Below are 15,904 nucleotides of genomic sequence, written 5' to 3' on the forward strand. Positions count from 1 at the left end.
TGACATAAATCAAGGTATCATGTAAGGCCTAGTAGCTGGTTCTTCAACTGTGGCAACCCATTGGTATCCCTTGATCTCATCACAGTTGCACTAATTGGCAATCAAATTGTACCATTTACATACATTTAAGCAGTTAAATAGCAGTAATCTAGCTCCTATCTATTCAGTTAGGCTTTGTGCTCACAATTCGGAAGTAGCAGCGCTTTTGATGCAACGTATTTTTGCTGAGTACAAAATGCTGATTTCTATTGAACGCAGGTAAATACGCATGTGTTCAGTGAACCATGCGGATTTACCGCATGCAATACATTTCTATGGATTAAAATTCTGTTGCGGAGACTAGCTTCTCCGCAAGAGAAATTGACAGGCTGCGGTCTTTAAAGAGGTGCTGCATGTCAGTGTCCGTGGGTGATCCGCAGGCGCACGTATACGCATAGTGGACGTGGGATTTCTAGAAACTACTATGCTTTAACATTTGTCCACTGTCGTTTTAATGCAGCATAAATGTGAAGCGTCAAAACCGCAGCAATTCATGATCGTGGGCACGCACCCTTAGAGGCAGATGCTCGTGGTGTACATGTTAGTAAAGGGTTAAAATACCTGCAATGTATGGCTGTAATATGTGTGCACTACACGGCACTATTCTTGTTTTGAATTTGTCCTCACTTCTCATTTCTCCCTTTTTCTAATTGAACATTGTTTCTATTTGTCGTAAGTGATAATCCTGAAACTAGAATGTAAAGTATCAAGAGCTTGCTAAGAATACAGCTATCTAATGTAATGGCATTTACAGCTCCAAACCAGAGATGAAGTGTACACAGGTATTAACACTAAATTCATAAATGAAACTTGTGGTGTTTTCTGCGGCCATTCTGCCCTAGAAGCATTGCTCCATCATACGGTGTCCTGAGGCAATATCTCTACATGACGCTCTACATGTCAGGTCCTATACCCAGCCCTGTAGGCGTGAGGCCTTACTACAAGTACAACACCTGATTTGTTTTCACATTTTATGACTTTCGGATCCCTCTCGGTGCCAGGATAATGACGTTTTATCCGGTTTTCACATCTCTGCTTCTGCCATAACTATATCTGATTCCATGAGATGAGTCTAACCATCTGCCATCATCATTTCTCTCAGTATTTTGCGGTGTTATAGTAAATGTTTCCCAAAACACATAAGGGACCTTTCCAGTAAGCCACTTGTCTACGTTTTCATGTGTCCTTAGCCATTTTGTAACTCTACTGACACCACAATGTGGTTGACACTTGGTGAAATTCTTCCGAGGCCTAAAAATGTTTTCAGAATTTCAATCAGATCTCGCGTCCGACCTCCCCACACCGTCTCTTCACAACATCAACGTCAAATATCTAAAATGCGGAAGACGTTATGTGAACAGTACTCGACACTCTTTCCTTTAACCTTATCAGAAGAGTTAACCCAATAGTGCAAGAAGGGGGACATCTTACCACATGCACATGTTCGAAAAACTACTCGCAGCCATAATGACAGAGGCACGAAAATGCAAGCACAACCTGTCAGTGAAAAAACACTACAAGAATTCACATGGTTTATCTTACCTCCCCCACAGCAGTTTCTTTCCCCTTGGCCTGCTGTGTTTCCAGGAATCCTTAATTGGATATGTTCAGATTAGGTCCATTAACATCCAACAATCGATAATCAGCAGGACCCTCATGGATAAATTATTGGCAATGAAAACGCCAAGGCAATTCTCAAATTTCTCTCACTGTTAGAATCTTCCTGCTTTCTGCTACGTCTTTTTTTTCTTTCTTGTTTTCACTTCCTGATTTTAGTACAGCATATTGGCGTTCAGCCTGGTCTTTTTTTATGCTTTGGCCCTGCCCTTAAAGTTGCACAAATTTCCTCTGTGTGTCAGTTTTCTTGGAAATGACTCCCATTATGTTTCTGCCTCTAATACTTGTACGCCCAGTGTTACACTTCTAACTCTTCTTTGCTGCAGGTAGAAAGACGGATGACTTCTGTACGGTGTTTTCGGTGTACTTTGTGTTTTTTTCATGTCTGTGACCTGTCTTTTGCACACAGCCTATATACAGTAAAGCACGAAGGCAGGCGGCCCTGTAAAAAAAAATAGACTGCAAGGATTTTTTTCTACATGGAATACTAAAATATTTTAAATCAGTACTTTATAATCTGCAAAATTTGTTAATCCAGCATAAAGCTGTAATATAGCATGGAATACTGAAAAAAAAAGCAAATTACTCTGATTACAAAGTGTAATTAATAATTGTTCAGGCTTGGGACAAAAGTCTGCAATCACTCTATGAGACTGCAGGCTGATGATGGCAAGCATGTGATCATATGATCACATTTACGGTATGTAATTTGCATACTTGTGGTCTATAGCGTATAGTAACACCTCAGGAAACAATATTCGTGTAACAATGACTACAAGATATTAATCATAAATTAGACGTTGTAATAGACTGTTCCCGGTGTTACCAATGAAAATGTGGTTAGGGAGAGAAGACACCGACCACCAAAACTATGGAATAAACCATGAAAGTCCAGACAAGATTATTATATCATTAAAAATGTATCGTTATTGAATATTAACAATAGTTATACTAGAATAAAAGATAATACAGTACATTGGAAAAAGTTGTGTGCACCAATCAGGACAATTATATAAAATGTATGGAAAATATTGAAATATAAATATTGTAGATGGTGGTCCAAGAAAATAAATATAAACCTACAGTGTATTAGACCATAAATATAGGCTCTTAGTAGGGATATTAGGGATCTCCATAAATAGAGTGATAAAAAGTGTACAACCTAAAAATTGTATCAAAAAAGTCAACACAGCGAAATTAGAAAATATATATATACTAGATGGTGGCCTGATTCTAACGCATCGGGTACTCTAGAATATGCATGTCCACGTAGTATATTGCACAGCCCACGTAGTATATTGCCCAGCTACGTAGTATATTGCACAGTCACGTAGTATATTGCACAGTCACGTAGTATATTGCCCAGCCACGTACTATATTGTCCAGCCACGTAGTATATTGCCAAGTGACGTAGTATATTGCCCAGTCACGTAGTATATTGCCCAACCACGTAGTATATTGCCCAACCACGTAGTATATTGCCCAGTGACGTAGTATAGTGCTCAGTGGCATAGTATATTGCACAGCCCACGTAGTATATTGCGCAGCCACGTAGTATATTGCCCAGTGATTATTATTATTATTATTATTATTTATTTATTTATATAGCACCATTGATTCCATGGTGCTGTACATGAGAAGGGGTTACATACAAGTTACAAATATCACATACAGTAAACAAACTAACAATGACGGACTGATACAGAGGGGCGAGGACCCTGCCCTTGCGGGCTTACATTCTACAGGATTATGGGGAAGGAGACAGTAGGTTGAGGGTTGCAGGAGCTCCGGTGTTGGTGAGGCGGTAGCTCCGATAGTGATGAGGCAGCAGCGGTGTCAGTGCAGGCTGTAGGCTTTCCTGAAGAGATGAGTTTTCAGGTTCCGTCTGAAGGATCCGACTGTGGTTGATAGTCGGACGTGTTGGGGCAGAGAGTTCCAGAGGATGGGGGATATTCAGGAGAAGTCTTGGAGGCGATTGGATGAGGAGTGAATAAGTGTGGAGGAGAGAAGGAGGTCTTGGGAGGACCGGAGATCACGTGAGGGAAGATATCGAGAGATTAGTTCAGAGATATATGGAGGAGACAGGTTGTGGATGGCTTTGTAGGTCAGTATTAGCAATTTGAACTGGATACGCTGAGGGAATGGGAGCCAGTGAAGAGATTTGCAGAGGGGGGAAATGGAGAAGTAGCGAGGAGAGAGATGGATTAGTCGGGCAGCAGAGTTAAGGATGGACTGGAGATGTGATGTAGTGATGTAGTATATTGCGCAGTGACGTAGTATATTGCCCAGTGATGTAGTATATTGCCCAGCCACGTAGTATATTGCTCAGCCACGTAGTATATTGCCCAACCACGTAGTATATTGCCCAGCCACATAGTATATTGCCCAGTGACGTAATATATTGCGCAGCCACGTAGTATATTGCCCAGTGACGTAGTATATTGCCCAGCCACGTAGTATATTGCCCAGTGATGTAGTATATTGCCCAGCCACGTAGTATATTGCTCAGCCACGTAGTATATTGCCCAGTGATGTAGTATATTGCCCAGCCACGTAGTATATTGCCCAGCCACGTAGTATATTGCCCAGTGATGTAGTATATTGCCCAGCCACGTAGTATATTGCTCAGCCACGTAGTATATTGCCCAACCACGTAGTAAATTGCCCAGCCACATAGTATATTGCCCAGTGACGTAATATATTGCGCAGCCACGTAGTATATTGCCCAGTAACGTAGTATATTGCACAGTCACGTAGTATATTGCCCAACCACGTAGTATATTGCACAGTCACGTAGTATATTGCCCAGCCACGTAGTATATTGCCCAGTGACGTAGTATATTGCGCAGCCACGTAGTATATTGCCCAATGACGTAGTATATTGTGCATTGACGTAGTATATTGCCCAGTGACATAGTATACAGCACAGAGCCACATAGTATATTGCACAGTAAAGTAGTATACAGCACAGAGCCACATAGTATATTGCCCAGTGACGTAGTATATTGCACAGCCCACGTAGTATATTGCCCAGTGACGTAGTATATTGCCCAGTGACGTAGTATACTACGCAGTGACGTAGTATATTGCCCAGTGACGTAGTATATTGCCCAGCCACGTAGTATATTGCCCAGCCACGTAGTATATTGCCCAGCCACGTAGTATATTGCACAGTCACGTAGTATATTGCCCAACCACGTAGTATATTGCCCAGCCACGTAGTATATTGCCCAGTGACGTAGTATATTGCGCAGTGACGTAGTATATTGCCCAGTGACATACAGTTAGGGCCAGAAATATTTGGACAGTGACACAAGTTTTGTTATTTTAGCTGTTTACAAAAACATGTTCAGAAATACAATTATATATATAATATGGGCTGAAAGTGCACACTCCCAGCTGCAATATGATAGTTTCCACATCCAAATCGGAGAAAGGGTTTAGGAATCATAGCTCTGTAATGCATAGCGTCCTCTTTTTCAAGGGACCAAAAGTAATTGGACAATGGACTCTAAGGGCTGCAATTAACTCTGAAGGCGTCTCCCTCGTTAACCTGTAATCAATGAAGTAGTTAAAAGGTCAGGGGTGGATTCCAGGTGTGTGGTTTTGCATTTGGAAGCTGTTGCTGTGAGCAGACAACATGCGGTCAAAGGAACTCTCAATTGAGGTGAAGCAGAACATCCTGAGGCTGAAAAAAAAGAAAAAATCCATCAGAGAGATAGCAGACATGCTTGGAGTAGCAAAATCAACAGTTGGGTACATTCTGAGAAAAAAGGAATTGACTGGTGAGCTTGGGAACTCAAAAAGGCCTGGGCGTCCACGGATGACAACAGTGGTGGATGATCGCCGCATACTTAATTTGGTGAAGAAGAACCCGTTCACAACATCAACTGAAGTCCAGAACACTCTCAGTGAAGTAGGTGTATCTGTCTCTAAGTCAACAGTAAAGAGAAGACTCCACGACAGTAAATACAAAGGGTTCACATCTAGATGCAAACCATTCATCAATACCAAAAATAGACAGGCCAGCGTTAAATTTGCAGAAAAACACCTCAAGAAGCCAGCTCAGTTCTGGAAAAGTATTCTATGGACAGATGAGACAAAGATCAACCTGTACCAGAATGATGGGAAGAAAAAAGTGTGAAGAAGAAAGGGAACGGCACATGATCCAAGGCACACCACATCCTCTGTAAAACATGGTGGAGGCAACGTGATGGCATGGGCATGCATGGCTTTCAATGGCACTGGGTCACTTGTGTTTATTGATGACATAAGAGCAGACAAGAGTAGCCGGATGAATTCTGAAGTGTACCGGGATATACTTTCAGCCCAGATTCAGCCAAATGCTGCAAAATTAATTGGACGGCGCTTCATAGTACAGATGGACAATGACCCCAAGCATACATCCAAAGCTACCCAGGAGTTCATGAGTGCCAAAAAGTGGAACATTCTGCAATGGCCAAGTCAATCTCCAGATCTAAACCCAATTGAGCATGCATTTCACTTGCTCAAATCCAGACTTAAGACGGAAAGACCCACAAACAAGCAAGACCTGAAGGCTGCGGCTGTAAAGGCCTGGCAAAGCATTAAGAAGGAGGAAACCCAGCGTTTGGTGATGTCCATGGGTTCCAGACTTAAGGCAGTGATTGCCTCCAAAGGATTTGCAACAAAATATTGAAAATAAAAATATTTTGTTTGGGTTATGTTTATTTGTCCAATTACTTTTGACCTCCTAAAATGTGGAGTGTTTGTAAAGAAATGTGTACAATTCCTACATTTTCTATCAGATATTTTTGTTCAACCCTTCAAATTAAACGTTACAATCTGCACTTGAATTCTGTTGTAGAGGTTTCATTTCAAATCCAATGTGGTGGCATGCAGAGCCCAACTCGCGAAAATTGTGTCACTGTCCAAATATTTCTGGCCCTAACTGTAGTATACAGCACAGAGCCACGTAGTATATTGCACAGCGAAGTAGTATACAGCACAGAGCCACGTAGTATATTGCACAGCGAAGTAGTATATTGCCCAGCCAGGTTTGTCACAGGTTAAAAAATAAAAAATAAACATATACTCACCTTTCCGAGGGCCCCTTGTAGTCCATGGCAGCTTCCGGTCCCAGGGTTGGTATGAGCGCAGGACCTGTGATGACGTCGCAGTCTGTGACTGTGACGTCATGGCAGGTCTTTCTAGCGCAGGTGCGCAGGGCCTGTGATGACGTTGCGGTCACATGATCGTGACGTCATGGCAGGTCCTTCTCCCATACCATCTTTGCCACCGGAACCTGCAACGGAAGATGGCGGCCGGCGGGAGCGACTATGGAGGGTGAGTATAGCAGGGTTTTTTAATTATTTTTAACATTACATTTTTTACTATTGATGCCGCATAGGCAGCATCAATAGAAAAAATATAGAACCAAAAGCTGTTCCATCCTGCATGTCCACATGGATATTTTCTCTTTGAACCCTGCTTATACAGGTACTATACAGATGATCAGGTTTTTACATACATCAGATAGGGATTATATACATTAGATATGACTGCTCTATTATAGGTATACATTGGCGATTGGTGGAGCAGCTTAATATACATTTTTTTGCAAAAAAAACGTATTAACTAAATACCCTGTATTTTTTCATTTTTTGACTAGCACTTGCTCATTTACTGTGACTTCTAAACAACAGAGTATTTTTGACCTCGCTGTGCTCTTTTTGTGTCATCAATAGAAAAAAGTTGGGGACACACAGGGTTAATAGCGGCAGTAACGGAGTGCGTTACTCGCAGCATAACGCGGTCCCTTACCGTCGGCATTAACCCTGTGTTAGCGGTGACCGGAGGGGAGTATGCGGGTGACAGGAACTGACTCCGGGGAGTAAGGAGCGGCCATTTTCTGTGTCTGTCGCTGATTGCTCGCGGCAGCCATGACAGGCAGCTGGCGAGACCAATCAGCAAATGAATAACCGTGACAGAAGGACAGACAGAAAGACTGAAGTGACCCTTAGACAATTACTGTATATAGTAGATATATCCTTTGTGGAAATAAAGTGCTGGAGTGACATAAGTAGATCAAATAACAAAAACCTCCGTGCAGGAATCAAAGTGCATGGTGCATAGTTAAATGTGCCAGAAAAATGGAGATCTGTACCTTTAAGTGCCACCAGGTCCTAATAATGCGCGCACACCCCGACACACATTTCGGAAATGAATTCTTTCGTCGGGGGGTGGCATTTTGTAAAATCAGGGAGTTTTTGTTAAGTATATTTGTGGCTGATATCAATGACCTGGGTGTTGATCGTCGTGTGCGCCGCCAAGAAGACCCGGAAGTCCACACTCCCGGATCATGTGACTGGACGCACGGGAGCTGAGTACCCGGCGTTGCCAAGGTCACAAGGACGCGAGAAGCAAGCAAGACAGGCCACAGGCGGCGCATACGCTCAACCCATTACAATATGATATGGGCAATGGAATCATGACTGCAAATCCATAAATCCATATAACAAAAGGGGCTGACACATATGTGCTTGGGTTACTATATTTAAAAGAGAGAACCTTATCAATTAACATTAAAGAACATTTAAATAGAATAAAAAAGGGAGGGAAGGAACTCACTATAAAAGGCGGGTGAAATATGGTAAGTGCAACAGGAAGCTCAGGATGGACAATAGAGCTATGGCAACAATTCCAATATAACAAAGGGACTGGAATATAACAAAGGAACTGAAAAATGTGTGCAGCCTTTGTGACATTTAAAGTAAATAAATCCCATTAATAGTCAATAGGGCCAAATAAAATAAAATGAGGGCAGGGACCCACTATTAGCGAATAATGTGTTATAAGTGCAGCAGAAAACTCAGGATGTGAAGAAGATTTAATGAATGAATTAAATTAAGTAAATAAATAAAAGGAAAGGACCCACTATAAACAGCCACTAAATAATTGTAAGGGTAGCAAAAAGCGCAGAATGTGTAAATAGTTTTTTATATATACGTAAAGGATAGCATTGTTTATGTATGTGCAAAATAAAAATATTAGAAGACACTGTTAATTATCATAAATTTGAAAAATTATTTGAAAAAATATTACATCAACTATGTCAAAGTGGAGGCTGTATTTAATCAATAAGGAGTGATCCATAAAATATTTAATGTAATAATATATCCGCATATGTGTAAAACAAAAATGGTGGGGAAGGGGAAAGGAAGGGGAGGCGGATGGGGAAGGGAGGAAGGGGGAAGGGGAGGAGAAAGAAGAAAGGGAAGGGGTAAAAATTGTATAATAAGAATAATAAACAAATTCTATTCTACCATACAATACATAAAATGGTAAGGATGTCATTATGTATTCTTTTACGTCCAAAGAACGGATCTAAAGGTTAATCCGTACGTAGAAGTCCCCAAGGTCCCACAAAATGGGGGGAAGAAGGAGTCATACCCCCAGACTCTCCAAAGGAACACATCCACAAGGAACACCTACTTCTCATCTCATATCCTCCCTGTCTCACAACCCTAAACAGTTATTCAACACCTTCAATTCTCTCCTCCAACCCCCAGCACCTCCTCCCTCCCCACTCATCTCAGCTGAAGACTTTGCCTCATTTTTCATGCAGAAGATTGATAGCATCAGAGACAGTTTTGGTCAGAGCCCTTCCTCCCGACTTCCCAGCCCTCCACCTCCAAAACCAACTTCTCCACCATTACAGAAGATCGACTCTCCACTCTACTCTCAAGATCACATCTCACCACCTTTGCACTTGACCCGAACCCATCACACTTCATCCCAAACCTCACCACAGTCTTTATCCCATCCCTAACCCATCTCTTCAACCTATCACTAACAACTGGTGTTTTCCCCTCAAGCTTTAAACATGCCTCCATCACACCTTTCCTCAAAAAACCCTCTCTTGACCCATCCTCTGTATCTAGCTATCGCCCTATATCACTTCTCCCCTATGCCTCCAAGCTACTGGAACAACAAGTCTACCTTGAACTGTCCTCCCATCTCTCTTCTTGCTCCCTCTTTTTTTTTTAATTTAAATAGATTTTTATTAAGGATAAACATAAACATTACATTTTCTTCTTGCTCCCTCTTTGACCGCTTACAATCTGGCTTCCGGTCACACCACTCCACTGAAACTGCCCTTACTAAGATCACCAATGACCTCTTAACCGCCAAGAGCAAGCGACACTACTCTGTCCTCCTCCTCCTGGACCTGTCGGCTGCCTTTGACACAGTGGACCATTCCCTATTATTACAGACCCTCTCATCCCTTGGCATCACAGACTTGGCCCTATCCTGGATCTCATCATACCTAACAGACCGGACATTCAGCGTCTCCCACTCACACACCACCTCCTCACCTCACCCCCTATCTGTCGGAGTCCCAAAAGGTTCAGTCCTAGGGCCCCTGCTCTTCTCCATTTACACCTTTGGCCTGGGACAGCTCATAGAATCTCATGGCTTTCAGTATCATCTCTATGCTGATGACACACAGATCTACATCTCTGGACCAGATATCACCTCCCTACTAACCAGAATCCCTCAATGTCTGTCCACTATTTCATCCTTCTTCTCCGCTAGATTTCTGAAACTTAACATGGACAAAACAGAATTCATCATCTTTCCCCCATCTCACGTGACCCCCCCAACGAACCTATCCATTACAGTAAATGGCTGCCCACTCTCCCCAGTCCCACAAGCTCACTGCCTCGGGGTAATCCTTGACGCTGATCTCTCCTTCAAACCACATATCCAAGCCCTTTCCACTTCCTGCCGACTTCAACTCAAAAATATTTCACGAATCCGTTCATTCCTCAACCAAGAATCTGCAAAAACCCTAGTCCATGCCCTCATCATCTCTCGCCTTGACTACTGCAACCTCCTGCTCTGTGGCCTCCCCTCGAACACTCTTGCACCCCTCCAATCTATTCTAAACTCTGCTGCCCGACTAATCCACCTGTCCCCCCACTATTCCCCACCTTCTCCCCTCTTTCAATCCCTTCACTGGCTCCCCATTGCCCAGAGACTCCAGTACAAAACCTGTTATGACCTGGTGGTAAGGACAATAATGGACCTGGTGGTTTAAGAGCACACGGAATGACCTGATAGTTACTAATAATATAGGACAAGCTCTGAGACGTGGGAACTCTGCTGACCGCAATCCCTAATCCTATCACACACACTAGAAATAGCCGTGGATTGCTCCTAACGCTCCCTATGCAACTCGACACAGCCTAAGAAACTAGCTAGCCCTAAAGATAGAAATATAAAGCCTACCTTGCCTCAGAGAAATTCCCCAAAGGAAAAGGCAGCCCCCCACATATAATGACTGTGAGTAAAGATGAAAATTACAAACACAGAGATGAAATAGATTTAGCAAAGTGAGGCCCGACTTACTGAACAGACAGAGGATAGGAAAGGTAACTTTGCAGTCAGCACAAAAAACTACAAAAAGACCACGCAGAGGGCGCAAAAAGACCCTCAGCACCGACTCATGGTGCGGAGGCGCTCCCTCTGCGTCCCAGAGCTTCCAGCAAGCAAGACAAAATTAAAATAGCAAGCTGGACAGAAAAATAGCAAACCAGAGAAAAGCAAGCAGGAACTTAGCTTCTGCTGGGAAGACAGGTCACAAGAACGATCCAGGAGAGACCAAGACCAATACTGGAACATTGACAGGTGGCATGGAGCAATGATCTAAGTGGAGTTAAATAGAGCAGCCAGCTAACGAATTAACCTCGTCACCTGTGGAAGGAAACTCAGAAGCAGCAGCTCCACTCACAACCACCAGAGGAAGCCCATGGACAGAATCAGCCGAAGTACCATTCATGACCACAGGAGGGAGCTCGACAACAGAATTCACAACAGTACCCTCCCTTTGAGGAGGGGTCACCGAACCCTCACCAGAGCCCCCAGGCCGACCAGGACGAGCCAAATGAAAGGCACGAACCAGATCGGCAGCATGAACATCGGAGGCAAAGACCCAGGAATTATCTTCCTGACCATAACCCTTCCACTTGACCAGGTACTGGAGTTTCCGTCTCGAAATACGAGAATCCAAAATCTTCTCCACCACATACTCCAACTCCCCCTCAATCAACACCGGGGCAGGAGGATCAACGGATGGAACCACAGGCACCACGTATCTCCGCAACAATGACCTATGGAATACATTATGGATGGCAAAACAAGCTGGAAGGGTCAAACGAAATGACACAGGATTGAGAACCTCAGAAATCTTATACGGACCAATGAAACGAGGCTTAAACTTAGGAGAGGAAACCTTCATAGGAACAGAATGAGACGACAACCAAACCAAATCCCCAACACGAAGTCGGGGACCCACACATCGCCGGCGGTTAGCGAAACGTTGAGCCTTCTCCTGGGACAATGTCAAATTGTCCACCACATGAGTCCAAATCTGCTGCAACCTATCCACCACAGTATCTACACCAGGACAGTCCGAAGACTCAACCTGCCCTGAAGAGAAACGAGGATGGAAACCAGAATTGCAGAAAAACAGCGAAACCAAAGTAGCCGAGCTGGCCCGATTATTAAGGGCGAACTCAGCCAAAGGCAAAAAGGACACCCAATCATCCTGATCAGCAGAAACAAAGCATCTCAGATATGTTTCCAAAGTCTTATTAGTTCGTTCGGTTTGGCCATTTGTCTGAGGATGGAAAGCCGAGGAAAAAGACAAATCAATGCCCATCCTAGCACAAAAGGCTCGCCAAAACCTCGAAACAAACTGGGAACCTCTGTCCGAAACGATGTTCTCCGGAATGCCATGTAAACGAACCACATGCTGGAAAAACAATGGCACCAAATCAGAGGAGGAAGGCAATTTAGACAAGGGTACCAAATGGACCATCTTAGAGAAGCGATCACAAACCACCCAAATGAGCGACATCTTTTGAGAGACAGGGAGATCCGAAATAAAATCCATAGAGATATGCGTCCAGGGCCTCTTCGGGACCGGCAAGGGCAAAAGCAACCCACTGGCACGAGAACAGCAGGGCTTAGCCCGAGCACAAGTCCCACAGGACTGCACAAAAGAACGCACATCCCGCGACAAAGACGGCCACCAAAAGGATCTAGCCACCAAATCTCTGGTACCAAAGATTCCAGGATGACCAGCCAACACCGAACAATGAACCTCAGAGATAACTCTACTAGTCCATTTATCAGGGACAAACAGTTTCTCCGCTGGGCAAAGGTCAGGTCTATCAGCCTGAAATTTTTGCAGCACCCGCCACAAATCAGGGGAGATGGCAGACAAAATTACCCCCTCTTTGAGAATACCCGCCGGCTCCGGAACACCCGGAGAGTCGGGCACAAAACTCCTTGACAGGGCATCAGCCTTCACATTCTTAGAGCCTGGAAGGTACGAAACCACAAAATCAAAACGGGAGAAAAATAGCGACCAACGAGCCTGTCTAGGATTCAACTGTTTGGCAGACTCGAGATAAGTCAAATTCTTGTGATCCGTCAAGACCACCACGCGATGCTTGGCTCCTTCGAGCCAATGACGCCACTCCTCGAATGCCCACTTCATGGCCAACAACTCTCGTATGCCAACATCATAATTACGCTCAGCAGGCGAAAACTTTCTAGAAAAGAAGGCACATGGTTTCATCACCAAGCCATCAGAACTTCTTTGCGACAAAACAGCCCCTGCTCCAATCTCAGAAGCATCAACCTCGACCTGAAATGGAAGCAAAACATCCGTCTGGCACAACACAGGGGCAGAAGAAAAACGACGCTTCAACTCCTGAAAAGCCTCCACAGCCGCAGAAGACCAATTGACCACATCAGCACCCTTCTTGGTCAAATCAGTCAACGGTTTAGCAACACTAGAAAAATTACTGATGAAGCGACAATAAAAATTAGCAAAGCCCAGGAACTTTTGCAGACTCTTCACAGATGTCGGCTGAGTCCAATCATAAATGGCCTGGACTTTAACAGGGTCCATCTCGATAGTAGAAGGGGAAAAAATGAAACCCAAAAATGAAACCTTCTGAACTCCAAAGAGACACTTTGACCCCTTCACAAACAAAGAATTCGCACGAAGGACCTGGAACACCATTCTGACCTGCTTCACGTGAGACTCCCAATCATCCGAGAAGACCAAAATATCATCTAAATATACAATCAGGAATTTATCCAGGTACTCTCAGAAGATGTCATGCATAAAGGACTGAAATACTGATGGAGCATTGGAAAGCCCGAATGGCATAACCAGGTACTCAAAATGGCCCTCGGGCGTATTAAATGCTGTTTTCCATTCATCGCCCTGTTTAATACGCACAAGATTATACGCACCACGAAGATCTATCTTGGTGAACCAACTAGCCCCCTTAATCCGAGCAAATAAATCCGACAGCAGCGGCAAAGGGTACTGAAATTTGACTGTAATCTTATTAAGAAGGCGGTAATCAATACAAGGTCTCAAAGAACCATCCTTCTTGGCCACAAAAAAGAACCCTGCTCCCAATGGTGACGATGACGGGCGAATATGACCCTTCTCCAAGGATTCCTTTACATAACTCCGCATAGCGGCATGCTCTGGCACAGATAAATTGAACAGTCGGCCCTTAGGAAACTTACTACCAGGAATCAAATTGATAGCACAATCGCAATCCCTATGAGGAGGTAGGGCACTGGATTTGGGCTCATCAAATACATCCCGGTAATCCGACAAAATCTCTGGGACTTCAGAAGGGGTGGATGACGAAATAGACAAAAATGGAACATCACCATGTACCCCCTGACAACCCCAGCTGGACACAGACATAGATTTCCAATCCAATACTGGATTATGGACCTGTAGCCATGGCAACCCCAAAACGACCACATCATGCAGATTATGCAACACCAAAAAGTGAATATCCTCCTGATGAGCAGGAGCCATGCACATGGTCAATTGGGTCCAGTACTGAGGCTTATTCTTGGCCAAAGGCGTAGCATTAATTCCTCTCAATGGAATAGGATACTGCAAGTGCTCCAAGAAAAAACCACAGCGCCTAGCAAACTCCAAGTCCATCAAATTCAGGGCAGCGCCTGAATCCACAAATGTCATAACAGAATAGGATGACAAAGAGCAAATCAGAGTAATGGACAAAAGAAATTTCGACTGTACCGTACCAATGGTGGCAGACCTAGCGAAACGCTTAGTGCGCTTAGGACAATCGGAGATAGCATGAGTGGAATCACCACAGTAAAAACACAGCCCATTCCGATGTCTGTGTTCTTGCCGTTCAGCTCTGGTCAAAGTCCTATCACATTGCATAGGCTCAGGTCTATGCTCAGATAATACCGCCAAATGGTGCACAGCTTTACGCTCACGCAAGCGTCGATCGATCTGAATGGCCAAAGACATAGACTCATTCAGACAAGCAGGCATGGGAAATCCCACCATGACATCCTTCAGGGCTTCAGAGAGACCCTTTCTGAAAATTGCTGCCAGGGCACATTCATTCCACTGAGTGAGGTACAGACCACTTCCTAAACTTCTGACAATACATCTCTACCTCATCCTGACCCTGACACAGAGCCAGCAAGATTTTCTCTGCCTGATCCACTGAATTAGGTTCATCATAAAGCAATCCGAGCGCCAGAAAAAACGCATCAACATCACGCAATGCCGGATCTCCTGGCGCAAGGGAAAATGCCCAGTCTTGAGGATCGCCACGTAACAAAGAAATAATGATTTTCACTTGTTGAACAGGGTCACCTGAGGAGCGAGGTTTCAAAGCAAGAAACAATTTACAATTATTTTTGAAATTCAGAAACAAAATCAGGAATTGGAATCCTAGGCTCTAACATAGGATTCTGAACCACAAAATCTTGAATGTTTTGTACCCTTGCAGTGAGATTATTCATACAAGAGGACAGACCTTGAATGTCCATATCTACACCTGTATCCTGAACCACCCAGAGGTAAAGGGGAAAAGAGAGACAAAACACACTGCAAAGAAAAAAAATTGGTCTCAGCACTTCTCTTATCCCTCTATTGAGATGCATTAACACTTTGTGCCACCTGTACTGTTATGACCTGGTGGTAAGGACAATAATGGACCTGGTGGTTTAAGAGCACACGGAATGACCTGATAGTTACTAATAATATAGGACGAGCTCTGAGACGTGGGAACTCGGCTGACCGCAATCCCTAATCCTATCACACACACTAGAAATAGCCGTGGATTGCTCCTAACGCTCCCTATGCAACTCGACACAGCCTAAGAAACTAGCTAGC

At 43.9% G+C, this 15,904-nt stretch overlaps 1 protein-coding gene across 3 annotated transcripts in view; it reads right to left on the bottom strand.

The window, feature by feature from the left end:
* STAT6 (signal transducer and activator of transcription 6) overlaps positions 1–1,896 on the bottom strand; it is a 254,858-nt gene extending 252,962 nt beyond the window's left edge. For 2 of the 3 annotated variants that reach the window (XM_069758541.1, XM_069758542.1), the window contains exon 1: positions 1,582–1,823. The gene's annotated coding sequence lies outside the window, so the exon portion shown is untranslated. Of the gene's footprint in view, positions 1–1,581 lie in introns of all 3 variants that reach the window. The other variant, XM_069758539.1, reaches the window with a different exon arrangement.
* Between the last annotated feature and the right edge of the window lie 14,008 nt (positions 1,897–15,904).

This window comes from Ranitomeya imitator, chromosome 3 (assembly GCF_032444005.1).
Source record: "Ranitomeya imitator isolate aRanImi1 chromosome 3, aRanImi1.pri, whole genome shotgun sequence".
NCBI classification, from domain to species: Eukaryota; Metazoa; Chordata; class Amphibia; order Anura; family Dendrobatidae; genus Ranitomeya; species Ranitomeya imitator.